The 26,548-nt window shown below is 36.9% G+C and overlaps 1 protein-coding gene and 1 non-coding gene across 3 annotated transcripts in view; one reads left to right on the top strand and one right to left on the bottom strand.

Moving 5' to 3' along the window:
- The window catches only part of PTPRK (protein tyrosine phosphatase receptor type K), a 604,099-nt gene that overhangs the window by 257,712 nt on the left and 319,839 nt on the right, over positions 1-26,548 (top strand). The gene's annotated exons all lie outside the window — the stretch shown is intronic.
- On the bottom strand, positions 20,234-20,341 carry LOC136165738 (U6 spliceosomal RNA). The gene has a single exon (XR_010662730.1). It is a non-coding gene; the product is annotated as a U6 spliceosomal RNA (small nuclear RNA).

The following is a 26,548-nucleotide window of genomic DNA, read 5'->3' on the forward strand; positions in this document are numbered from 1 at the left end:
TAGTGGAAGTTGTCTTCCTTGTATGCCTAACATACAGGTTATTTCTGAACAGACAGAAGACTGAACGTTGTTTTCTATGCCATTAGACCCTAACGCTCAATCCTGACCTCCTGCCTTTGCCTTGTTTGGAGAACCTTGGCCTGGACAGGCCTGTTCTCAGTTCATTCCTCCAACTCCCTCCATGGCCCCAACCCCCACGGCTGCCTTGGCTTTGGATGGCCGTTTGATCCCTGACCAGCTCTGCAGGGTTCTGCAGAGTGGATCCAGTAAGTGGGGTCAGCACGATGTCAAACTGTCTTTTTGTGTTGATATAGAAAAATAATTGCTGTGTTGTGCCGTAAAATTTGGCTGAATATCTGCAAGTGTAGATTTCTCTTGCCAACTCTAATTGTGTTAAAGTTTCAAAATATGAAATCACTATTATAAATTTTTTCTTGGAAGTTTCATTTGCTTAAGTAGCAGAGTATTTTTTTGAAAAGAAACATTCAAGTAATTTGCTATAAAAAGTGTGAAAAATAGATTTTGAAATTACTGTGAAGTCCTAAACATCTAACATAACTATGATGACGATATTAGCATTTTCTAGATTTTTCTAAGTATGTTTCATAGTTGAAATCATAGTATAAGTAAGTTTTCATATCCAGTTAAAAAATCTAGATGTTTTAATATAATAAAGTTTTCCCACTTCATTTTGACTTTTTTTGTGTGTGTAATTATAATTTAAGACTAGAAATTATATTGAGAAAATGTTATAGTCAACTTAGTAATTCAGTTGATTTTGTATTTTTTTCCTCTTAAAGTTTGCGTAAGTGAAGTCTTGCCCGACTCTTTGGGACCTCATGGTCTGTATCCTGTCAGGCTCCTCTGTCCATGGGATTCTCCAGGCAAGAATGTTGGAGTGGGTAGCCATTCCCTTCTCCAGAGATCTTCCTGACCCAGGGATCAAACCCAGGTCTCTTGCATTGCAGGCAGATTCTTTACCAACTGAGTCACTAGGGAAGCCCTAAATTTTGCATATATATTTTTAATTTTATCATATTTTATTTTATTTGTTTATACCTTAATTCCTTCAAGATGACATTTGACCTCAAACAAGATGACTCATGAGCTGCATTACTGTCAAATTGCTATCTAAAAATATTGTCACCAAAAGTTATTTTTTAAACTTCTGTTTTATTAGGTAGTATTATTTTATTTTATTTTGTAACATTTCCTGGTAATCCATGCATAAAGAGGAGACGGATAGTGATGACCACCAAGGTTAGATATAAAAGTGCTTTAAGATGTGCTCCCTGACACTGAGAAGCTGCTATCGTCCTATCGCTGTGGTAGGTTCCAGACCTCTAGGGATGGGTCTGCAGAGTCATGCCCCAGTCCTGTAAACCCAGAGGAACACTGGCCAGAGGAGACTGATTTAAGAAATGCAGACGTGGGTGATTTTTTTCTAAACCTTGATATTTTCATAAATCTGTGATTTTTAAAATGTTACTCCTGCTAATAAAGGTAAACAGTGAAAGCATTTCTTTCTCTGTTTCCGTCTGTTTCTCTGTTGCTGACTCTGTCTCTCTATCTCTGTCTCCTTGTCTGTCTCTAACTCTCTCTCTGAGTCTCTTCTAGTAAGTCAGTAATTAACAGACACTTTACTGCCTCATCACTGCTTTTCTAGTCTTCAGGTAGCTATTATTTACAAGTATATTGATAGTGAGATGCTTAGAGATGACTGGGGATGGAATTTGAGAACTGGTTAATAATAAAAGCATTAGCATTTACCATGAATTCTTTCCTCCACCCACTGAGTAAAATTTGGGAGGGAAATGTATAGTAGAAATCATATGTAACTATTCTTAAAATACAATAAATAGCATTTTAGTAGTCACTTTGGGGATGCAATTTTGCAGTCCTTTTCATGCCTAACTATCTGAAATGTTTCAGAAGAAACTTGATGAGAGTACTTTCTTCCATTGGTTTCAATTAAAGAAAGGGAAAAAACCCAAATAGCTTTTTGGTTTACTGCTAAAGTATATCTACTTGGCTTGCAACTGCATTGATCCCTATTGAAGTGGCTGTTGCTATAACAGATTTACCTGATAAGCAATTCTGTAGTCTGCTAAGGAAAACCATTCTTTGGGGAATGAGTCCATTTACTTTGTGTTTTTAATTAAAGGTGTCTAGTGCGGGAGTGCCTGTTGCCTGTATATTTTTCAAACATCACAAATCAATTCTTTTTTTTTTTTTTTAATTTTTCTTAATGTAGGGTCTGATTTACATTGTTTTTTTGGTCGTTGTTAATTGGAATCAGGCTGTAACACATTCAAAGAACAGACTTAAGCACTAAGCGGTTTTTCCAGGCAGCTTTTATAAATCTGTCCTCAGTAGAAATTTGGGAGAATTGTTCCTCCAGGGACTGGTGTGATTTCCAGCTCTGAGTTCTGTTCTATTCAACATATAATGGCTCAGAGTGTGAACCACTTGTAGTCTAAATAAGTGCTTAGGACATATCTCAGGGTGATTAATGACTTTGTGGGAAAGGTAAACGCAGTACGTTGTACACTGAAGACCAGGACAAATGGGTCTGATTTTGTCCCCTTTCCGGGCCTCCTGGCCCAGGGCCCCTTCCTGGATTATTCTTGTTGCTGATTAGAAGTCTCCATGCCTTTTTCTGTAGAGTATGTTGGGGTGTAACAAGAGCCCTGACCTGAGAAATCAGGACACTGTCTCTAATACATTTTGATGTATTATTAGATGTTTTTATGTTAGATGTATCTCATTATCACAGCCTGTAAAGAATTTTTTCCCCCATATTTTTCTCAGCTAGTGTATTAGATACTGTCTGCGATCTTGTGTATGTTTGGTAAGTATTAACCAGTGATGTTCTTTTTCAAGTGTTTGATAGTAATAAATAGACTAAAGCTCAGGACTGAGCTCTGTGGCTTTGGGCAGGATGGCTTCTTTCTGCTTGATAACAATGCACTTATCACCTCTTTTTCCAGTATAGAGGTTAGACTAGTCAGAAAGTGACATCATTATGTTGTTATCTATCCCTCAATTCTGCACATTGCCCATAAAGTTAGTACAATAGATTTTTACACAAAATGCTTTTAGTGAATTATGGACAAATTATGAACTCCATCACTTCCTGTATCTATTATTCTGGTACTTCTAGCTTTTCTTTGGAATTACTCAGAAAATATTCATTTAAATATTAATAGAATTTCACCGAGGACTTAGAAGCATTGATTTGGAGGACTTTTTAACTCAATTTGTTAAGTTTGTAAAGTAATGGGACTGTATTTGTCCTTGTGTTCATGTATTACCCTCATTTTTATTATTCTCAGTGTCAGCAAATAGCACATGGGGTCATTCAGCTGTTCATTCAACAAATAGTTTTAAGTACTAGAAAGGAAATCATATACTTCAAGTTTTCTCCATAACTTAAGGATATAATTTGTTTGGACTAGGAGGCTGGAATTAATTCAAGATTGCTGTTAATTTAAGCCTAAGCTATTGACTGAGGTCATTTCATAAATCATAGTAGAGTGTTATTCTAACCACACAGAAACTAGTGTCTGTTCTTTCCTCAACTTTTACTCGTTTGGCCAGGAGTCTGTTAGGAGCTAGCTACCAAAGCTCAACATCAACTTTCCACCCTAGTTATTGATCTCATTTGAGAATCAGTCTCTGCATTACCATTGCTAGTCAGGGGCAGCAGGAATGTTGTTTTGAGAGAGCAGGTCACACATTTCATTAGGGTAAAATATGATTGTTCTGACCTCTCTTCTCTTTAAATTAATTTGCAGTGTTTTGACAGAGCGCTTGCAAGCCTGTTCTCTAATAGAGGACAAAAGATAACCATTTTCTTAGAGAATTTTTCGTCATTTTGTTATCTCAATCTGAAAGTGCCATCCATTGGCAGCTACTCCCACTGTTAATGTGTTATTTTCTCTTGTCACAGTACTGTGGCTGACTTTTATTTGAAGGGCTCACATAGTTACCTTGGATTATACTTCACAGGTAGTATTTCCTAAACGTAGCTCCAAGTTAAACATCCTATGTTTCCTTTACTGAATTATTTTTTTCCCCCTCAATCAACTGAAGCAGACAGCTGTTTTCACCTTAGTGAAACTTTTTTTTCAGGTTCATACTCTTGTGCCATGCTATAAGAAATAGACTTTCCAGGCAGCAGATCATGCACTGTCTTTCAGTTAGAGAAGATTTAAAATAAACTTTTCTAAAGAAATCTCTGTTCCTGTGGTATTACTGCCCTCTGCAACGAAGGGGTGCGCAGGTGGGCATGGTCAGATCTTTTTAAGGTGATAGTCCTTAATTCTCATTAAAGTATATGGGCTTCTTATACATACTTTCTTAAAATTTAGAGTTTGTTGAAACATATGTGTCTGCATTTGAATGGCATTGTTGAATAGTTTCATGCCATAGTCCTTTTCAGGAAGGCAACCGTCTTGAACTCATTGGAGTCCATGATTTGGAGAAATAATATTTGAGGAAGATTGCTTAAAAGATAACTGAGCCTTTTTACCCTCTAGGTTCCCATATTATCTAAAATCTATCTCCAGATCAAACCAGATCTTCAGAAACTAGCACAAGGAACACATCAGTTTTTCTCCCAAAGAAATTGTTTTATTGAATAAAATTACACTGGGAGCTGCATGCTGCATTTATTGCTAGAAAGCTTAGAACCAATTTATGGCTCTCTAATATGAAGTATATAAACGTTTATGGTAAAAATATTTGAGCTTTATTTCTGTCTCTAACTGATGTCTTCAGTCTCATTTTTCTCTTTCCCTCTGATTTTGCACTTGTGGAATTTTCTTGTGACTAATGTATCCTTTCAGCTGCTTTTAGTCTTTTCTAGAAGAGAAAGGAGACAGATCTAAATAAATAAATATAAAACATCTGTAAGTGGAAACGAATAGTTATGAAAGAAATAAATTTGTTTTCTTTTTGAACTTCTCTTGAACTTCTGTGTTTAAATACAGTATTTTTGCTGCCTTAAATAAGATGTACTGGTAAATGTTGTTAGTAGACATAAGTAAATTTGTGTTTAAATTACTTACAGATATCATAAAACTTTACATATGTTGCCTTGAGCAGAATCTTATGCACTTGTGTATTCAATAATTTAGTACATTGGCATTTGTAATTAAGATGTATCTCATAATAAATTATTTTAATATTTAATTATTTAATATTTAAATGATGCTAATTGAATATTTAATAAAGTTTTAAAGGTTTACATGTATCATTACACTGGTTAAATTCTACAAAATAGATATTGCTTATATATAATACCCCCATTTTGGAAGCTTGGTTGGTTTTGGTTTGTCCGAAAGAACAAAGAAAAATATATCATGGGCAAAGAAAAATACAATACTTAATCTGGACAGAACCTGAAGCATTGCTTATAATATGTCAGGTGTAGCAAGTTATCTTTTTAGACCAGTGAAAAATTAATACTTAAGGGCACCTTAGAAAGCATTTTGTCCAGTCACCTTTCTTGTTTTATAGGTGAAAACAATTTGGGGCCTAAATTTGCCACATTTGTGACATTGTACAATGAATTAGTGACAGTGGGATTTAAAGTCCTACCTTTCAATAATAAGTGCCCTTTGCATTGCATCATGTCTCCCGTTGTGGTTTATTTTCATTCCAGAACATTCGAATATTAAGTCCCCATGTAAAGTCCACTCATTGAGACCATGCTTACCTCCTGCCATAGAGTTGAGTAATCTAACCCTTATTCCCTGTGATTACCATCAGAAATGTCAACTCCTGGTTTAGTATTTTTCTACTTTCAGTCCCTCACTATTGTAACCATTGCTAAAATTATTGCACTGCCCTCACTTACCAATTTATTAGTTCTTTTCTCTTTACAGACAAATAGACCCAGATGGGGGCTATAGGTTCTTGAACCCTTCTTTACCCTTTTCAGGTAACATTATGGAACTTTCCTGTTGGTTATAAACAAAGACACAAAAATGCCACAAATAAATAAAAATATAGAGTAAACCATCTCAGGGCTATGAGCATTCTGCTTCACACTGAAGAAAGTAAACAGAAATATATATAGAAATAATTCTTGCAGTGCTGCATGCAAATTAAGAGCACGGGCTTCAGAACCACTTGAGTTCATTTACTGAGCTCTCTGAAATAGTCCTGAGTTCGATCTCTGGGTCAGGACGATCTGCTGTGGGAGGGCACGGCAACCCACTCTAGTACTCTTGCCTAGAGGGTCCGCATGGACAGAGGAGCCTGGCGGGCTACAGTCTGTGGGGTCGCAAAGGGTCAGAGACGACTGAGTGACTCAGCACAGCCCAGCACGTGGAATTAGTCAGCATTTGTGAAGCTTAGTATCTTAACCTCCGAATAGATTTAATACCTGCATCTTAGGTGTGTACACTTAATGTGCATGGTAAGTGTTCGCACTGATGTCTGATGTGTTGCAGTCACAGACATTTACTTATTCTTCATTGGGAACACAGCATAACAGAGCTTATGGTGCAAATGAATTGATAGTATTCCAATGTGCTTTTATTTATTTTTTATTTATTTATTTTTTTGAATTTTTTTTTTTTTTTTATTAGTTGGAGGCTAATTACTTCACAGCATTTCAGTGGTTTCTGTCATACATTGACATGAATCAGCCATAGAGTTACACGTATTCCCCATCCCGATCCCCCCTCCCACCTCCCTCTCCACCCGATTCCTCTGGGTCTTCCCAGTGCACCAGGCCCGAGCACTTGTCTCATGCATCCAACTTGGGCCGGCAATCTGTTTCACCCTAGACAATATATATGCTGTTCTTCTGAAACATCCCACCCTCACCTTCTCCCACAGAGTTCAAAAGTCTGTTCCAATGTGCTTTTAAACGGGATTCTATTGAATAATTTTAGTTATCAGACCTCAGCATCAACAAAAGGGCCAAGTTCACTCATACTGCTTTTGTTGGTTAGCTTCAACCAGAAATTTGTGTTTTAACTTTTTCCATGATAATTGAAAATGGTACAGACAGGTATTCACTTTATGCAAGTGAAATCAGGGTATTTCACTTAATACTCTTCCTTGAGCTGGCCTACAAATTTAATGGTGAGACAAGCTTCTTGTGACTTTTAGAAGGTATTTCTGAATCATCTGTTTGGACCCAGAGTTAAATGCTTTCAAGTCTATTCCTGTGGTGACCAGTGGAACAACCTGGGCTGTCTATTTGACTGTGAATGCCAATGATTTCCTCTGCAGACATATCTGCCAATGGGACAGATATAATTTTAAATTTATTTAGGGGAAGTGTAAGCCCCAGTAAGCAGTTCACTATGGCTGGATAGTAAATTTGAAAATGATCAAGAATTTTCAAGTTATGTTTGTAATAATTACTGAGATGTCTTTATAGGGTCATAGTGTTGGGGTCGCAAAGAGTCGGACATGACTGAGCGACTGAACTGAACTGAATAATTTACTTAACCAAATATTTGATTATAGTTGTAGTTTTCTGATTTTTGTAAAATGACAGTTTCTATAGGAGATGAATAATGTTTCATTTATCAGAGACAAAGTCTAGGCAGGGAGAATATACCCTCTGGTGCCCTAGGAAAGCACTTCTTTTAGGAAAATAAAACAGTAACAATTTGGTGATGCAATTTAAAACAGCTTATTTATTTGAGATTGTAGGTCATTATTATTTGAAATAGTGGGTCTAGTCTGCTGGCCAACAATTTTAAAAATTATAATTGTATTGTAAAGGCAGAATTTAAACATCAAGCAGAGTACATCATGCGAAATGTAAACATCATGGAGAATATATTATGTGAAATGCCAGGATGGATGAAGTACAAGCTAGAATAAAGACTGCTGGGAGAAATATCAATAACCTCAGATATGCAGAGGACACCACCCTATGACAGTAAGCAAAGAAGAGCTAAAGAGCCTCTTGATGAAAGTGAAAGAGGAGAGTGAAAAAGCTGGCTTAAAACTCAACATTTAAAAGACTAAGATCATGGCATCTGGTCTCATTCCTTTATGGCAAATAGATGGGAAAACAATGGAAAGTGTCTGACTTTATTTTTTTGGGCTCCAAAATCACTGCAGATGGTGATTGCAGCCATGAAATTGAAAGACACTTGCTCCTTGGAAGAAAAGCTATGTCCAACCTGGACAGCATATTAAAAAGCAGAGACATTACTTTGGTGACAATGGTCCATCTAGTCAAAACTATGGTTTTTCCAGTAGTCATGTGTAGATGTGAGAGTTGAACTTTAAAGAAAGCTGAATACTGAAGAATTGATGATTTTGAATTGTGGTGTTGGAGAAGACTCTTGAGAGACCCTTGGACTGCAAGGAGATCCGACCAGTCAATCCTAAAGGAAGTCAGTCCTGAATATTCATTGGAAGGACTGATGCTGACGCTGAAACTCCCAATATTTTGGCCACCTGATGCGAAGAACTGACTGGAAAAGACCCTGATGCTGAGAAAGATTGAAGACAGGAAGAGATGGGTACGACAGAGGATGAGATGGTTGGATGACATCACCGATTCAATGGACATGAGTTTGAATAAGCTCTGGGAGTTGGTGATGGACAGGGAAGCCTGACATGCTGCAGTACATGGGTTTGCAAAGAGTCGGACATGACTGAGTGACTGAAATGAGAAGTTAAACATTTGCCTTTTACAAAATATGAGCTTGATTTTTTGTGGTTTATGTTGTTTTCACTCTTTACTGTAATATATTCAATAAACTATGTTCACTAATAATTGAAAAAGGAACCGTGGCTTATTTATATATGTATATATTTGGGAAAGAGATGGAATATAAGTTTATAATAATAGTTTTAAATTTTATTCACTGCGTTATTATTATTCATTTTGATGGTGAGAAGAAAGCTTGTAAAGTTCATACTGTTGTGGGACTCCTGAGACATTACACTAGTAAATTGTTTCTTTTGCATTGATTGCTATTTCATGTATCCTTACTAGAATTCTTCTTAACTGGGTATTCCATGAGTGTATTCAAGGGAGATGATCCTAGATAGTCTTGTATCCGAAATACATGACTGTTTCTCCATTTCACAAGACATCCTTTGGTCTAGAGTTCAATATTAAAAGTGATTACAGCTGAAGACATTGCATGTTAGATTGTAAATTTGAAGGAGTTGTGAAGACTCAGGTTTAAAATCTGGGTTCTGTGTATAACTAAGTTGTCCAGTTTTGATCTTCTGCTACTTGTGAGCTTAATTTTACATACTTCATTAAGGTAGAGAACCTATGATTTTGAAACAGTGGGATTTGGGACTTCACAAAGATTAAATACTACTGCTTTCTGAAATACTTGACATATTCTTTAATGTCATACTAAAAATCCATTGTTTATTATTTTTAACCTATATTTTCATGATTAATCCATGTGTGGTTAAATCCCTTATAATCAACATATGCAAAACTTTATGACTGATTTTGGAATTCTTGTTTTAGAAGACTGAATTGTTAATATAGTTAAAGGTGCTGTTAATATTCCAATACTTATTTTCCTAATAAATTTCCAATTAAACCTCTCAGTTTGATGTTAATTTTAAGTGCATTTGTTCCATCTTTCCCAAATAGAATGAATAAACTTGTGAAGTTTGCTAAAAGCACATAGCGTTGGCCAGAGATTATATAATAATTGTCTTGGAAGAGAACCAGAGATATTATAATCACAGTTCACCGACTTTGAGTAATGATTTCTTCAAAGTTGAGAACACGGTGTGCTAGTGTTTTCTGAATCCTTTAGACTTTGAGTGAGGAGGGGGTTTTAGAGCTTAGGCCAAGGTGCCAATAGAGATTTGCACCTGATCAGACCTTTCTTTCTTTCTTTTTCTGTTTTGAGTAGATAATAGGTGCTTCTGCCAGAAAACCAGATCAAAGCCTAGCAGGGGAGATTACTACATTAGTTTTATCAGCCACCTTTCAGCTACAGCTCTTATAAAGCTGATAACAGGGTGGGGGGTGAATGAAATCATCTGTTTTCAACCTCCCTGTGGCGCTTTCATCATGATTTGTTTAAGTACCAGGGAGGACCATGCCTACAGTGAGGACACCTGGTCGGTCCCCTCTCCATCACTGTCAAAGTTTAAAGCACTTAACTAGTAATCACTGCTCTGACTCTAAGGCAATAGGGTCCCATGTTTCGTTTGGTTTTAACTTGGCAACTGCTGTGGCTTCTTTGGCACTTGGTCCTCTGCCAGCCATCTCAGTTACCTTGGATTAACTTCAGATGAGGTTTTCTTTTTTTTTTTTAAATTTGTCTTTCTCTCGCTGTTATCAAGGCAAAAGGTTGCAGTTTCTATTCTCTCCCTCCATAGACTGTAGCACTAAGGCAGACTTGTGTGTGTGTGTTTTCTTTATAATTTCCTTCAAGGCTTTCCTTGATGTTAAGGACCTGAGTGAAGAATGTCTTGCCACAAGTTGACAACTGAAGTCAAAATCTTGGCTTTAAAAAAAAAAACAAACAGTGAAAAAACAAAGCTGAAGCTCCAATCCTTTGGCCACCTGATGTTTGCATCAGCCAGTTCATTGGAAAAGATCCTGCTGCTGGGCAAGATTGAGAGCAGGAGGAGAGGAGGGTGACAGGAGATGAAATGGTTGGATAGCATCACTGACTCAATGGACATAACTCTGGGAGACAATGAAAGACAGGCAAGGCTGGTGTGCTGTAGTCCATCAGGTTGCAAAGAGTTGGACATGACTTAGCGGCTGAACAACAACAAAAAGCAAAGCAAGAGTTGGCTTCTTGATGCCTGACTGGTTCATTGATTCCTGTATGACGAGATTTGTTTTGTATGACAAATCCGTTTTATATGACAAAGTCATTTGTATGAAAATGGCTACATTTAAACAGAATGCTTCCTGAGATGGTTTTACTTCTATTTTTTGAGTGCAGAAATAAATTAAAAATTTTCCTTAGTAGCGTTTTAAATAAATGTGTACTGTCTAAATACTCTTCAACTACTCTTCAAAAATGCACTCTAAAAGTTAAGACTCCTGGGTGCTCATATTATACATTCCATAGAGGCATGTGTATATATATATATATATATAATGTTTCTGAGTTTTCTGGCATCTGTACCATATGTGGAAAATGCTCAGAATTGAATATGTCAGAATTGCCTGTCTGATATGAAATGCATTTAGCTTGTAGCACGTTGGCTCTTGTGTTTACTAATTACTTATGCTCATTGCATATGGTTTTGTAAAGTTGGGGAATGAATGTTAAGTATATTGATCTTTGAGCCAGTTGAACTCAAAGTTCTAATACTGAAATCTTTTGAATCCAGTTTAACCTATATATGTCTCTTTTTTTTATCTGAGAAAAATAAGATGTTGCAATTTAGACATTTTCTAAGGTTTCCTCAGTACTGAAATTTTAGATGACTTGGAATATAATTATATTTAAAATGATTATGCTGTGTGCTGTCCTTAGTCGCTCAGTCATGTCTGACTCTTTGCGACCCCATGGACCGTAGCCCTCCAGACTTCTCTGTCCATGGGGATTCTCCAGGCAAGAATATTGGAGTGGGTTGCCATGCCCTCTTCCAGGGGATCTTCCCAGCCCAGGGATCGAACCTAGGTCTCCTGCATTGCAGGTGGATTCTTGACTGTCTGAGCCGCCAGGGAAGCCCAAGAATACTGGGGTGGGTAGCCTATCCCTTCTCCAGGGGAACTTCCTAACCCAGAAATCTAACCGGGGTCTCCTGCATTGCAGGCAGATTCCTTACCAGCTGAGCTACCCGGGAAGCCCTAAACTGATTATATTTGTACATTAATAAGTTTGCTTTTCTTGTTTTTTCATAATGTATGATTGACATCATCATGATTTGTTGGTGTCAGAAACTGTACCCAACTTACAGGATCATTCCTATGGGAAAACCTAATGCTCTTTACAGCTATCCATGAGATTTGGTTTCCGGGAAACCCATCATGGGCCAAAAGTAAAGGCTGCCTGCTATGGGTTAAAGATAATTGACTAGAAAGTAGATTCAGTGGAAGCCAAAGTTAATTCATTTAAAGACTTTTCTTGTTGCCACCAAGAATGCTAAATTGATTTTGCCTTATTGCGTAGAAAAGCTGCAGCACATTTATTATACTGGAGGAGTTACTTTTGGAGAATATATTGCCTTCTAGTTACTACATCAATGATTTTAAGATACTTAAAAAACAGTGATCCCAAATTTAACATCTGCCGGTTCTTATCCCTAGGACTTATGCAGGTGGTAGAAGAAATGCATGTAAATAAAGAAAGATTTTGCGTTAAGTGTAGCTGGCTACTTTATACTTTCAGTTATCAATAGTTTAGGTCTTAACTGTTTATATTTACTCTTTATACTCCAACTGTGTCCAATTTTTGTGTTTCTATCAGTGCCACATCATTCTCATAATTTCTCTAGTTGGAAATGTTGCAGTTGAAACTGATTCAACTTTATCATAACCCAAACGACTCTTCATTTTTTCATGATAGAATCAGTTTTTGAATTGCACTGTCTTTGTCATGTTTCATGTCTGGGTTACATTCTTTATTCCCACCATTACCTAGATTTCTATATGTCATTCTCTTGATTAACTGGCCTACCCGGCATCAGTATCCACATTAGGGCATCCTGCAAACTGGCTCTGAAGCATCAAAACTGTGTGCCTGTTTTTCTGGCCCCTCTAATCATACCCTTTAATTGTTACCTTCTTTTGAGCCACTCCAGCCTCACCTCTGTGTTTCAACGTATCTATGTGGCGACATCCACATAACCCATACAATGTCGTTTTGTACCTTCCTTTACTTCACCCTGTCTCTGGCTTCTTGATTGTTGAGTGAATGAGTGATAGTGGCTCAGTCGTGTCTGATCCATTGCGACCCCATGGACTGTAGCCTGCCCGGCTCCTCTGTCCATGTAATTCTCCAGGCAAGAACACTTGAGTGGAGAATCATTTCCTTGATTGTTGGGATTGTCTTTAACTTAGGTTTGTAGCCAAATGTCCTGCTGTTTGTCCGATGTTACAGATAGGTACTTTTAAAATTTATTTTTTCTTCTGCTGAGCAGAAGATTCCTGTATTCTACTGTAAACTGTCTTCCCCATATCGTCTTGCTCATTGCTGGGCAGAAAATTAGTTGCTAAAATTAGGAATTATTGCTTGAACCCTTATCTCAATTTAAGTACTTATATATTTTTATTTATGCTATCTGGTGATTTTTGTTTCACCTATTCAGAACATTCTTAGTTTTAGTACTAAAATATCACATAATACTTTTTATGCATGTAATTTACAAATTTAGTTTTCAGGTATTTTTAGTGACATGTTTACAGCATTTACTTGTAGCTGTTGGCTTACCATTAGTCAATTTCATTCTTATTCTAATAATGAAGAAATTACTGAATTTAATGAATGGACTAGTTACAAATTTCTGCAGGACAGCAAGATTCCATTTTTCTTTCTTTTTTTTTTTTTTGATAAAAAATTGACAAACTAGGATTTTAGAGTTGAATATTAGGGGCCATTTTGTTAAACTGCCTTTGCTTTATCAAAGGGAATAAGTCCCTGCCCTCTGGGACTTTTCTGGAACTAATTAACCTTGAGCTTAAGACACTTTTGGGGCTTCCCTGGTGGCTCAGAGGTTAAAGCGTTTGCCTCCAATGCGGGAGACCAGGGTTCGATCCCTGGGTTGGGAAGATCCCGTGGAGGAGGGCATGGCAACCCACTCCAGTATTCTTGCCTGGAGAATCCCATGGACAGCGGAGCCTGGTGGGCTACAGTCCACGGGGTCGCAGAGTCGGACATGACTGAGCAACTTCACTTAAGACACTTTTACCACCTTGTACTCCTGCCTGGGTCTAACTTGACAATGAAATTACTGATTGATGTGGTCTCTTTTTTTCTGTCTGTAACATCAGAGAGATAGCTTGTACATATGATTTTCATGAGTACAGAAGTACAAAAAATGACCGAAGAAGATCAAAGATGAACATTCAGAAGTCATCTTCAGTGACTTTGTATTTATATTTTATTGGTGGAAAGAAAATGAAAATACTAATGACTATTTCCCTCAGGAATGTTAACATACAGTTCTCTTTCCTGTCAAGGTAAGGAAAGAAATCTGAAAAGTATCTCTCAAGGCAGTACATTAAATCTTTTACTTTTGTTTGTTGAGTCATTAATAAACATTTGAATTATCTTATTTTGTCTTTAGAAAATACATAGGTAGCAAAAGAATGAAATAGTAAGAATGGATTCAACATATTGAAAATATTTTGCTTTAGATGGCATTTATATTAAAGAGGACTTAGGACTCCAGATAAAGGACTGATTTAGGGGGTAGATGATCATATTATTGTACTACAGTAATTTAACTAGAGCCATTATGTTTTAGAGATTGTAAAACAAATGAATTGTTAAAAACAATTTTACTGTTCACTGGGGCACAGTGATTATTACAGAATAACGATAGTTTCTACCAGTAATGCAGTTGGCAAACACAAGTAAACCGCTTTATTCTTTGCATGTCTTTGATGCTTTGCCTTTCAGTATATGGACCCTGATTCCCAGGAAGACTGCAGTCAAGTATTTCTAATAGTTCTCTATCTTATATAAACTTTAATTCATGGTTCTCTCACTTTGTTTGTGTTTAATGCTTCCTATCATGTAAGAAATATGTCTTTTTGTGTTCAATAATGGATGACCCTTGAAATTTAGTGATAAATGTGGGTTAATTTAAGTCATCACCATCAATTTAATCGGCACCTCTAGCAGTACGTTTTTCATTAAAAAAAAATTATAGCATGAAGGAAAACATGTTTCTCTGGGGAACAGCAATGATTATTAGATAATCACACACCTCTGGGCTAAGACTGGAAAGGCACAAACAAATGTATCCATTCCTTTGACACAGTGATTATTTCATAGCAACTGAGTACTTCATTCCAGTCTTCCCTGCCACTCCTATCTCTGTTTTCCTGTTACTCTATTAGACTGAAAGAGGAATGATAGAAATTTTCTAAGGTGCTAAAACATGATGCTGATAGTTTTATGATGGTTCAGTGTGTATTTCAGCTGAACTGTACATTTCCTTATAATCACAAGGAAACCAGAATGGTCCATTAACCCAAGTAGTTATTAGTAGAGAAAATAGATCTTTTTAAGCTCTTTAATTTATGCCTTTTCTAGTTAGACTTACCAGATCTATTTTCATAAATCTCAAATTTTAATTTATATACCATTGCTATTGACAGCTTTGATGTGCACTCGTGTGTGTATATTTGCACCATCCTTAGGATATTTAAGCTAGAAATGAATATTTTACTTAATGTTTCAGAGTCTACATAGACATGGTTCCAAGACCACAGACAAGAGAGTTTTATATGTTGTTGCTACTAACTGTGGAGTCTTGTGGATTGTTTGGTCAACTGCTCAGTACAAACTTTTCAGGGGATGATGTTTTGTGACTTGTTGGTAGTAGCTATATGTTGGAGGAAGAGTTATATAGTTTTAATGAGCATGGACTTTGGGATTAAATCCAGTTAGAGTAAAATCCCAGGTGAATCACTTGCTTTCTCTTTCCTTATACAACTTATCTATTGTGTCTAGACCTCAAATTTGTTCAGAAGTGCCTAAGGTACTGTCTGGCAAGTAAGTGTTCAGTGAAGAGTTGTTCTTTGTTTTTCTGTCTCGTGTTTGCCATCATGTTCGTAATTTTGGTTGGACTGTGTGTTTTGGATGGTTAGGTGGGTCTGATGTAGTGGTTAACAGCTTTGTATAGAGACAAAAATAAAGACACCCAGGCATTGTTCTTTCTCTGGGGATAACATGAGTCCATCAAGAGATTCCTGAAATCCTGAAAGGTCATCGTAAATGTTTCTTGTCAACATATTGGAGGTCTTTCTACAGTGAGAGCTGTAGGAAGCCTCACTGAAGCCATGACCTTTCTTAACTGGACTTTAATCAGAAGTAAAGAGTGTAATGAATGCCTATTTCATGTTAGAATAGTTCATATGTTACCCTGCGATCCCCTTCAAATCAGCTCTGTGTTTGACAGAATGAAGAAGGCGTATGAGAGGTTCATGAATTCTCACATAGTAAAATCATGACCCAGCTTAGGTGGGTCAAGGCTGAATTATAAACCTAATCATGGCTTTCTTGGGTTTGTGTATTTTACATATATGTGCCCACATGTTTTTATTATGAATGTGAAAAACAAATATAAATAAAGGAGAGATCTTTGCTCCTTTGAAAGGCATGTTTTAAATAATACAGCAGTTAATAGGTTTTGGCACAATAATCAATTATAGAAGAATAAGGGAGAGAGAAAACAAAATAATTCATATTTTATTGACTGACCTAAGTAACTTCCATTCTTATAAATTGGTTTAAGAAATGCATCACAGTTTTGCCTATTCAAAGGTGCATTTATGGCATGTAGATGAATCAGAGACTTTCTTCCTTTTACCATTTACTTTTAAAGACTCATCACTGATATTGATTTGTTATTTTCTGGGTATGCATTAATCTGTGGATATTTTGTTTCTGCTTGTTCCTGAAAACCTATATATCAAAAGTATCATTTAATTAGTTATACTTTTATAATATTAATAACATAATAGCCAATCTCATAATAAATTATAAAATGTTTCATTTTGATATTTGATAATTCCTAGAACAGAGTAAGATCTAATTTTCAGGTGAACTGCTTAGTAATTCTGTCCCCACCCCCAATTACAATCTCCTGTATACCTTCATATGCTACTTTAATTTCATGTTTGCACTTAAATCCACAGGCAAGCCCTGTTGGTTAAACAGACTTGGAAATGCTTGGAAACATTGTTTGAAGGAAGCATATAAAAGCTTCTGTGTTGAGACCTGGTTTAGTACAAGATTATTTTATTTCTTGCACTCTGTATATCTTGCCTGAATTCTTCCCTTTAGTATCATTTTGTTCTTAGTTGTGTAATCACTACCCTGGTCTTTTAGACATGTTGCCTTCCCTCCTGGTGAAACAGAATCATAATTCCAGAGAGATGTTACAGATATTTCAGTTCAGTGATTTAATTTTATAGAAGAAAATATTGTGACCCAGAGAGAGTGACCCAGTATCACCTGTCAGTGGCATAATCAGAATTAGAACCTGGATCTGATTTCTTTTTTTTGGAAGAAAATTAAGTCTTATTTGTTTTGAAAACCAAACCACTAGGTAAATATATCACAGTCTTGAAACAGCAGACAGACAATATTATCATTTCAAGTAGTAAGTTGGTAAAAAGACAAGGTGATTTCTGAAATCAGTGCTCTTCAGCTCGTATATATAACTGTGTAGACCTTTTGAGTGTATTCAAGTTTTGACTGTTAGGCAAGCACATTATTTAATTTTTCTCAGCTTCAAGATATGACTATTAATAACTGTATACCTACCTTGCAGCTCTTTTGTGAGGAGCAAATAAAAGAATGCATTGAGGTACTCTAACCTTATGGTTCTTAACAATGATGACTTACAAATTTAGTGTACTTTATAGCCCTTCAAGTTTGCTGTTAATCTGTGGTAGACAAAAGATGCCCATATGGAAATAGCAGGACAGCATATATCACCATTTATATGGCATCATTGTTTAAAATAGCAGGTTGTTTTTCTATGAAGAAAAGGTTATTTTTTTAATCTTGGTTTTAAAAAAATTAACTTTATTTATTTTAATTGGAGGCTAATTGCAATATTGTAGTGGTTTTTGCCAGACATCGACATGAATCAGCCATGGGTGCACATGTGTCTCCCCATCCTGAAACCCCCCCAGTCACATCCACAACTGGGTGTCATTTTTGCCTTGACTCCATCTCTTCATTCTTTCTGGAGTTATTTCTCCACTGATCTCCAGTAGCATATTGGGCACCTACTGACCTGGGGAGTTCATCTTTCAGTATCCTATCTTTTTTCCTTTTCATACTATTCATGGGGTTCTCAACGCAAGAATACTGAAGTGGTTTGCCATTCACTTCTCCAGCAGACCACGTTTTGTCAGAACTCTCCACCATGACCCGTACATCTTGGGAGGCACATTCATGGCATGGCTCATAGTTTCATTGAGTTAGACAAGGTTGTGGTTCATGTCATCAGATTGGTTAGTTTTCTGTGATTGTGGTTTTCAATCTGTCTGCCCTTTGTTGGAGAAAGATAAGAAGCTTATGGAAGCTTCCTGATGGGAGAGACTGATTGAGGGGGAAACTGGGTCTTGTTCTGATGGGCAGGGCCATGATCAGTAAATCTTGAATCCGATTTTCTATTGATGGGTAGAGCTGTGTTCCCTCCATTTCCATCCCACAATGCAAAGTCAAGTGGGCCTTAGGAAGCATCACTACACACAAAGCTAGTGGAGGTGATGGAATTCCTGTTGAGCTATTTCAAATCCTAAAAGATGATGCTGTGAAAGTGCTGCACTCAATATGCCAGCAAATTTGGAAAACTCAATAGTGGCCACAGGACTGGAAAAGGTCAGTGTTCATTCCAATCCGAAAGAAAGACAATGCCAAAGAATGTTCAAACTACCACACAATTGCACTCATCTCACGTGCTAGTAAAGTAATTCTCAAAATTCTCCAAGCCAGGCCTCAACAGTACATGAACCAAGAAATTTCATATGTTCAAGCTGGTTTTGGAAAAGGCAGAGGAACCAGAGATCAAATCGCCAACATCCACTGGTTTATCAAAAAAGCAAGAGAGTTCCAGAAAAACATCTGCTTTATTTACTACACCAAAGCCTTTGACTGTGTGGATCACCACAAACTGTGGGAAATTCTTCAAGAGTTGGGAATACCAGACCACCTGACCTGCCTCTTGAGAAATCTGTATGCAGGTCAGGAAGCAACAGTTAGAACTGGACATGGAACAACAGACTGGTTCCAAATCGGGAAAGGAGTACATCATGGATGGCTGTATATTGTCACCCTGCTTATTTAACTTATATGCAGAGTACATCCTGAGAAACGCTGGGCTGGATGAAGCACAAGCTGGAATCAAGATTGTCAGGAGAAATATCAATAACCTCACATATGCAGATGATACTACCCTTATGGCAGAAAGCAAAGAAGAAGTAAAGAGCCTCTTGATGAAAGAGGAGAGTGAAAAAGTTGGCTTAAAGCTCAACATTCAGAAAACTTTGATCATGGCATCTGGTTCCATCACTTCATGGCAAATAGATGGGGAAACAGTGGAAACAGTGGCAGACTTCATTTTTTGGGCTCTAGAATCACTGTAAATGGTGACTGCAGCCATGAAATTAAAAGATGCTTACTCCTTGAAGACAAATTATGACCAACCTAGACATCATATTAAAAAGCAGAGGCATTACTTTGCCAACAAAGGTCCATATAGTCAAGGCTATGGTTTTTCCAATAGTCATGTATGAATGCAAGAGTTGGACTATAAAGAAAGCTGAGCGCTGAAGAATTGATGTTTTTGAACTGTGGTGGTGTAAAAGACTCTTGAGAGTCTCTTGGACTGCAAGGAGATCCAGCCAGTCCATCCTAAAGGAGATCAGTCCTGAATATTCATTGGAAGGACTGATGTTGAACCTGAAACTCCAATACTTTGGCCACCTGATGCAAGGAACTGATTCATTGGAGAAGACCCTGATGCTGGGAAGGATTGAACGCGGGAGGAGATGGGGACGACAGAGCATGAGATGGTTGGATGGCATCACCAACTCAATGGACATGAGGTTGAGTAAACTCTGGGATTTGGTTATGGACAGGGAGGCCTGGCATGCTGCAGTCCATGGGGTCTCAAAGAGTCAGATATGCCTGAGCAACTGAACTGAACTGAATTGGACATCTGGGTTGCTTCCATGCCTTAGCTGTTGTGAACAGCCCTGAAATGAACATTGAGGTGCACGTGTCTCTTTCATTTCTGATTTCCTCAGTGTGTGGCCAGCAGTGGACTTGCTGGGTTATATGGCAGTTCTATTTCCAGTTTTTTAAGGAATCTCCCCCTGTTCTCCATGGTGACAGTTCTAGTTTGCATTCCCACCAACAGTATAAGAGGGTTCTCTTTTCTTTACACTGTCTGTAGTGTTTATTGTTGTAGACTTCTTGATGGCAGTCATTCTGACCAATGTGAGATGGTACCTCATTGTGGTTTTGATTTGCATTTCTCTAATAATGAGTGATGTTGAGTGTTTTTCATGTGTTTGTTAGCCATCTATATGTCTTCTTTGGAGAAATGTCTGAAAAATATAGAATGCTTCAGGACTTTTCATGTCAGTCATCCTTGTGCAGGGGCCATGCTAGCTTCTGTATTGTTCCAGTTTTAGTTTATCTGCTGCCCAAGTGAGCACTAAATCTTGGTTTTCTTGTTAGCAGTGGATAACTAGCTTGGTATTCCAAATAGTGCCATCTTAAGCATGTTTGTATCCAATTTGAAGAGAAGTTTCAGGAAACCACCAACCGTTATTTTCATTTATACTTTACCTCACTCTTCCCTGATTCTTAACACCATGTTGGACAGATTTCATAATTTGTGATCACTGTCAGTCATTAACGTCCCGGTCAGTCCAGGTTAAGGGTGCATGCTCTCATTTTGCCTTCCCTCCACTCATTCTCACCTAGACTTGCAGTTGAGCTTTCAAAGGAGAGAAGTCAGTGTACGGTTAGCTGTTTCTTTTGTCTTCTTGCCAGTACCTGGTTGGAAGTGGACACAAAGGAGGAAGAGGGCTTCTTCCTTAATTGGACCTATGCTAGATATCAGGAGCAACCCCTGATTTCCCTCTGAGTTTGTTTCTTTTATAGCTCTGCACAAACTGCCTTGTACTGGCTCACACAAGCTGATTGTTAAATATTCAGAAATCTTGTGATCTTGCTGTTAAAGTAACCAATACTAATTGTGTTATATAAGTGAATTATGTTAAAAAGCAAAGCGATAAATACTTAAAACTGATCACTTCCTAATCAACTGTCTGCATTTTATTGTGTATACTCTTGATGTTTATCTTTTTATGGTGTAAAATACTGTATATATGATAATACGCTACTGCATGTCTCTTCCCACTCTGCATTCAGTAACAGCCTTTGGAGCTTGAGATTGGCCATTGTGGGAGTATTTTCACCACTGAAATAATATGTGTCAGAAACCAGAATCTGTCATCTTTCCTGCTTTCCCAGTAAGTTGTGGAAAATTTACCAACATATTATGGGGGTCACCAAATTATGGTTCTTTCTGGTCCCTTCTATTACCACCACAGTGACTGTCTCTCCACTGTCTCCTCTTCATTCTTAGGTGATTTTTGCCAAATTCTTCTGACAGCTTCTTCATAAAGTATCCCCTGCTCCCCACCCCGGGAGCCATTTGCCTTCTAACAGGTGCTCCCAGTACTGATGAGTGATTCTTTTAGAATCTTCTTTCTATTTGGCTTTGGAAAAATTCCCATGGAGTATGCCCCCGCTTCACCTCCCTCACAGAGGTAGGAGTGCCCATTATGGACAGCTGTGCATTACCTTCCCTTGTAAGATCAGCTGGGGGTCAGGGTAGTGGGCCGTATAAAGCTGGACCAACCACTGCTCAGCAAACCCTGAAGGATGATAGGCTGTAATTATTTGTGAATTATCTAGAATGCTACGTACTTTAGGACATTTTTTGCCTTTGGTTTAGGACAGTTACAACTTCATGCAAAACAAAGAAGTACCAGTTGATCTCCTATTGTAAAAAGGCTAAATGTGCCAAAGCATTTTGTATTTTTTCGTTATTTCACGAAACAGACTTTTTATGTTGATGTTTCATATTGACATGCAAACTAATAAAAGTAAAATGTGGCTATCCCTATCATAAACCCTGCTCTTAAACTGATAATCTAAAGCAACTGGCAGTTTGGATGATTTGGGGTAAAGTTTCCGTTTCTCTCTCTTCTCTGGCGCACCACCCTCATGGCCGATAAGCAGGGATAGTTTTATCTATTTAAAGAAAAACTCAAACGCTATCATTTCTTTTCCTTGGGAAGTTAGTATTCTCTTTGTACATGGATATTCAATGTTTCTCAAAGTATTCACTGCTATAAAAAAGGGTTAAAAAATTTAGGATTGTTAAGACACTGATATTGATGATTGACATCTGTGTTTTAACTTAAGACTTAGACTCTAAATCTGATTCCCTTAAGATTAAATCCCCTTTAAAGGGAATATAGTTTATAATACATTTTCACTGCATAAACTTACTTGGTTTCAAAAATTTAATCTTGAGTTTGTCTCACATGCACCTAGGGGGAAAGCATGGAATCTGGACATAAAATTGGTGCATCAACAAGTTTACATGGTAGTGTAACTTTTACCCTTGCTCCTTAGTTTGTCATCATAAAATTGGGATAATATCTGAACCTGGAAAGTAATCTTTGACTCTGATAGCAAACCACATCAGGACGACATGATCTGGACAACATGATCCAGATAAAGCACCTTGACTGGTTTTGTCATTTAAGGCTGAGTAACTACTGGTGTAGGAGTCTAGGTTTAATTATGTTACTCTTGATTGTTAGTGCCATTAAATAATTAGTCCACCATGTAAGGGCCCAACTCAACACTTTCCTTCAGAGTAGAGCCTACATTCTTGATTCTTATGGAATTTGTATTGCTTTTCTATGAAAATTTACTATGACAATCCATTTGTATCTTTTTTTACTTTTGATTTCACTATCATTAATATGCCTCCTAAATACTATTCTCCAGATTTGTTGAAATGCATATTTCAGAGCTCTGCTGTCCAATGAGATAGTGACTAGGTAGATGTAATTATTTAAATTTAATCCAAGCTAAATGGCAGCCTAAGTGCCCATTGATGGATGAATGGATGAAGGAACTATGACATAGACACACAATGAACTGTTACTTGGCCATAAAAAAGAAAGATAGCTTGCCATTTGTGACAGCTTGCGTGGCCCTAAAGAACATTATGCTCAGTGTAATCAGTCATACGTAGACAAATGCCATGTTCACTTACATATAGACTCTGAAAAGCAAAATAAATGAACAAATGCAATAAAAAATAAATACAGTCATTGATACAGAGAACATAAAAGTAGCTGTCATAAGGGGTTGGAGGGATGACAGAAATAGGTGAGGAAGACTAAGGGGTACAAACTTATGAAATAAATGAGTCATGGGGGTGAAATATACAGGGTAGGAAATATAGTTAATGAGAATGTAATATTTTTGTATGGTGACAGATGGTAACTAGATTTACCTTGGTGATCACTTTGTAATGTATAGAAATATTGAATCACTTTGTTATGCTTTGGGAACTAACATAGTGCTGTGGGTCAGTTGTACTTCAAAAAAATAAACAATCTTGTAGAAAAAGGGATCATATTTGTGATTACTAGAGGTGGGTGTCGGGTGGGGAAGGGAAATTGAATGAAGGTTGTCCAAATGTACAAACTTCTAGTAACAAGGTAAATAAGTACTAGGGATGCAATGTAAACTATGATAAATGAGTTATCACTGCTGTATGTAATATATAAAAGCTATTAAGAGAGTAAATCTTAAGAGTTGTCATCACAAGGAAAAATATTTTTTTCTTTATCTATAAGGAACGATGGATGTTCAGCAAACTTACTGTGGTAATCATTTCATGATTTATTTGAGTCATTATGCCTTATACCTTAAACTTATACAGTACTGTATATCACTTAATCTCAGTAAAACTGGAAGGTAAAACTTAAATACTTCTTTGTTTAAAAAAGAAAAATACATTTTCTCAGTCACACGTTTCAAGTGCTGAATGCCCACATCTTGCTGGCCCACCATGTAGGATGAATAGATAAAAGTTTCCATGTGGAACAGAGCTCTGTTGGAGGGTATTGCTCTAGACTCTGAATCTCCCTTTATAGTACCCATCCTTTAATAGCTGTAGACATGTGGCTAGATTGTATTATAAGCATTTTACTAATTCAAAAATCAAGATAAAATGTATCTCATAAGAATCTATATTAATATGCCTATGATAAAGGTAGGAGGAGAAGGGGGTGACAGAAGGTGAGATGGTTGGATGGCATCACTGACTCAGTGAATGTGAACTTGAGCAAAGTCCAGGAGATCCTGAAGGACAGGGAAGCCTGGTATGCTGTGGTTCATGGGGTCGCAGAGTCTGACATGACTTGGCAACTGAACAACAATAACAAAAGACAGCATGGTGTTTGACCTATATATTGGAGTAAACTCACTTAAGGGCTAGCTTGTAAAACTGACTTACTTATTATTTGTAACATTACTTTTCTCCTTTAGAAACATTATCTTCAAATTTCAAGTGCATACAACCCATTGAAAAGTTTTTGTGAATATTGATTTCTCCCTTTATATCTTTGATCATATGAGCAACAGGATATGAAACAGTGCATCGTCTAATATGTTGAAACAGAAATTGAGGTTTTGTTTTCAATTTCTAATTTTAAGCATTGGGTTTGATGTACAGTGAAAAAGTGAAGATAAGATAGGACTTATATTTATGCAGGTGAAATAGAAAATGAAATTCAGAGCTGGATCGAGTGACAGATCAAGTCAGGTAAGAAAGAAATTATGGCTAAACAGGCTCCGGATGAAACCTGATAGATCCCTCAGCCTGTAACTAAAGAGAGAAGTGGAAAAGCTAAGAGAATGCAAATCAGTTTTGTAATTTCTTTGTTTAAATTTTTCCCCCAGATTTTAAAGAGGAACTAAATGATTAAATGTTAAGCTGTTAAAGGAATGTTTCTTAAGGGTCTTTAGAGTACTTGTTATGACATTCTATTTTTTTTTTTTTTTTGTAATATCTTCTAATTTATTTGAAATTTCTGTGACAGCATACTTTATTTTTTTTCAACTTTTTTATATTTGAGAATAATTGACTAACAATGTTGTGCTCATTTCAGGTGTACAATAAAGGGATTCAGTGATACATGCATCTATTCTTTTTCAAAAATTCTTTTCCCAGTTACGCTGTTAGGGAGGACTGAGCTGAGTTCCTCGTGATGTATAGTAGGTTCTTGTAGGTAATCTGTTTTAACTACGGCAGTGTGTACAAGCGACAGCATACTTTAATAGTGGAGTTGAATGAGAAAGAATTGTGTTCAGAATGTATTTTAAAAATTTAGTTCAGTTCAGTCGTCCAGTCGTGTTTGACTGTGCAACTCCATAGACTGCAGCACGCCAGGCTTCCCTGTCTATCACCAACTCCCAGAGCTTGCTCAAACTCATGTTCATCGAGTTGGTGATTTTTAAAATTGTGGTTATATAAATCTTTAATTGCTTAGGAGATTACTCAACTGCTTTCAGAAATGGATGTTACACAAGTATTTACAAGGAAAGTATTCCTATCTCTCTAATCCAAATTAGAGAAGTGATACATTACAGCCCCACGACTGGCTGGCCTCCCTAAGTAGCTCATTTCTATTTTTCTTACCTGAAAATCTGTGTATGGAAGGCATACTTCATGCCACTTGCTGTGCTAGGGACATTGAAGGTGGCAATGATAAGGGCCATTTTTTCCATTCCTCGGCCATCCCCATAGTTAATACCATCATCACCCTTTCCTTGAGTAACTGCAGTGATCCCCTTAATAATGCTTCTTCTTCTGGCTCTTTCTCTCTCACAAACCACTTCTCTTCACATTTGTCACCACCAGTTTCTTTAGATCATATTTCAGATTATGTCTTTCCTCTGCTAAGCCTGTTCTACTACATTTAGAATAAAATCCAATCTCTTTTTTAAAAAATGGATTTTAAAATATATTTTTGAGGAAGCCAGTGTCATGAAAAATGTAGTTCAGAGAATAATATAATCTTTGGCCTAAGAAGGAGTTTCTAAGTTACATCAGTAAAACATTGATAAATTCTAAAAATTCAAATACCAAAAGTTAAAAAAGTAAAAAGTGAAACTCTCCACCCGACCCCTCCCTCAAGGTAACTACCACTGGTTGGGTCTGTATACTTTAAGACTTTTTTATATGAAATTACAGTCATGATTTTACCTTCTCAGAGATTCCCCTGATCCTATGTCTTCCTCTTTTTCTTTTTCTATGTGCCTCCTCAGCACGTTGTCACCATGCTATATGTTTGTTTATTGTCTTTTTTCCGAATTAGTATTTTTTTCTGAAAACACCAGCTTTTTTTATGTTATTCAAATTTTGTGCACTTTATGTGTTCAGTAGATGGTTATATAATGTTCAAATGCGTATGCTATGCTAAAAGGGGCATAAACATGGAAATCAGTAGTTTAATTCCATAGTTATCTTCTTTACTTTCTTTTTCCCATCTCCTTGGATTTCTCTGAGCAATTAGCTCTTGTATTAGCATGGGTACTTCAAGAAGAGGTGAAAGAAAATTTGAAATCAAGACCTCATTAATCTATTAACCAATTAAACTATGCATGATTAACTCTGTGGTATCATTGTATGTGTAAAATATTTTGATCTTTTAAACAGAATCATATGAAAGCTTTAATTATTACCTTGCTTAATTTAACTTTATGTAGTGGTCTTATTATAGAAATTTTAAGAGGTTTCCTTTATCTTTTTAAAGAAGAAA

The sequence above is a fragment of the Muntiacus reevesi genome, chromosome 3 (assembly GCF_963930625.1).
Source record: "Muntiacus reevesi chromosome 3, mMunRee1.1, whole genome shotgun sequence".
NCBI lineage: Eukaryota > Metazoa > Chordata > Mammalia > Artiodactyla > Cervidae > Muntiacus > Muntiacus reevesi.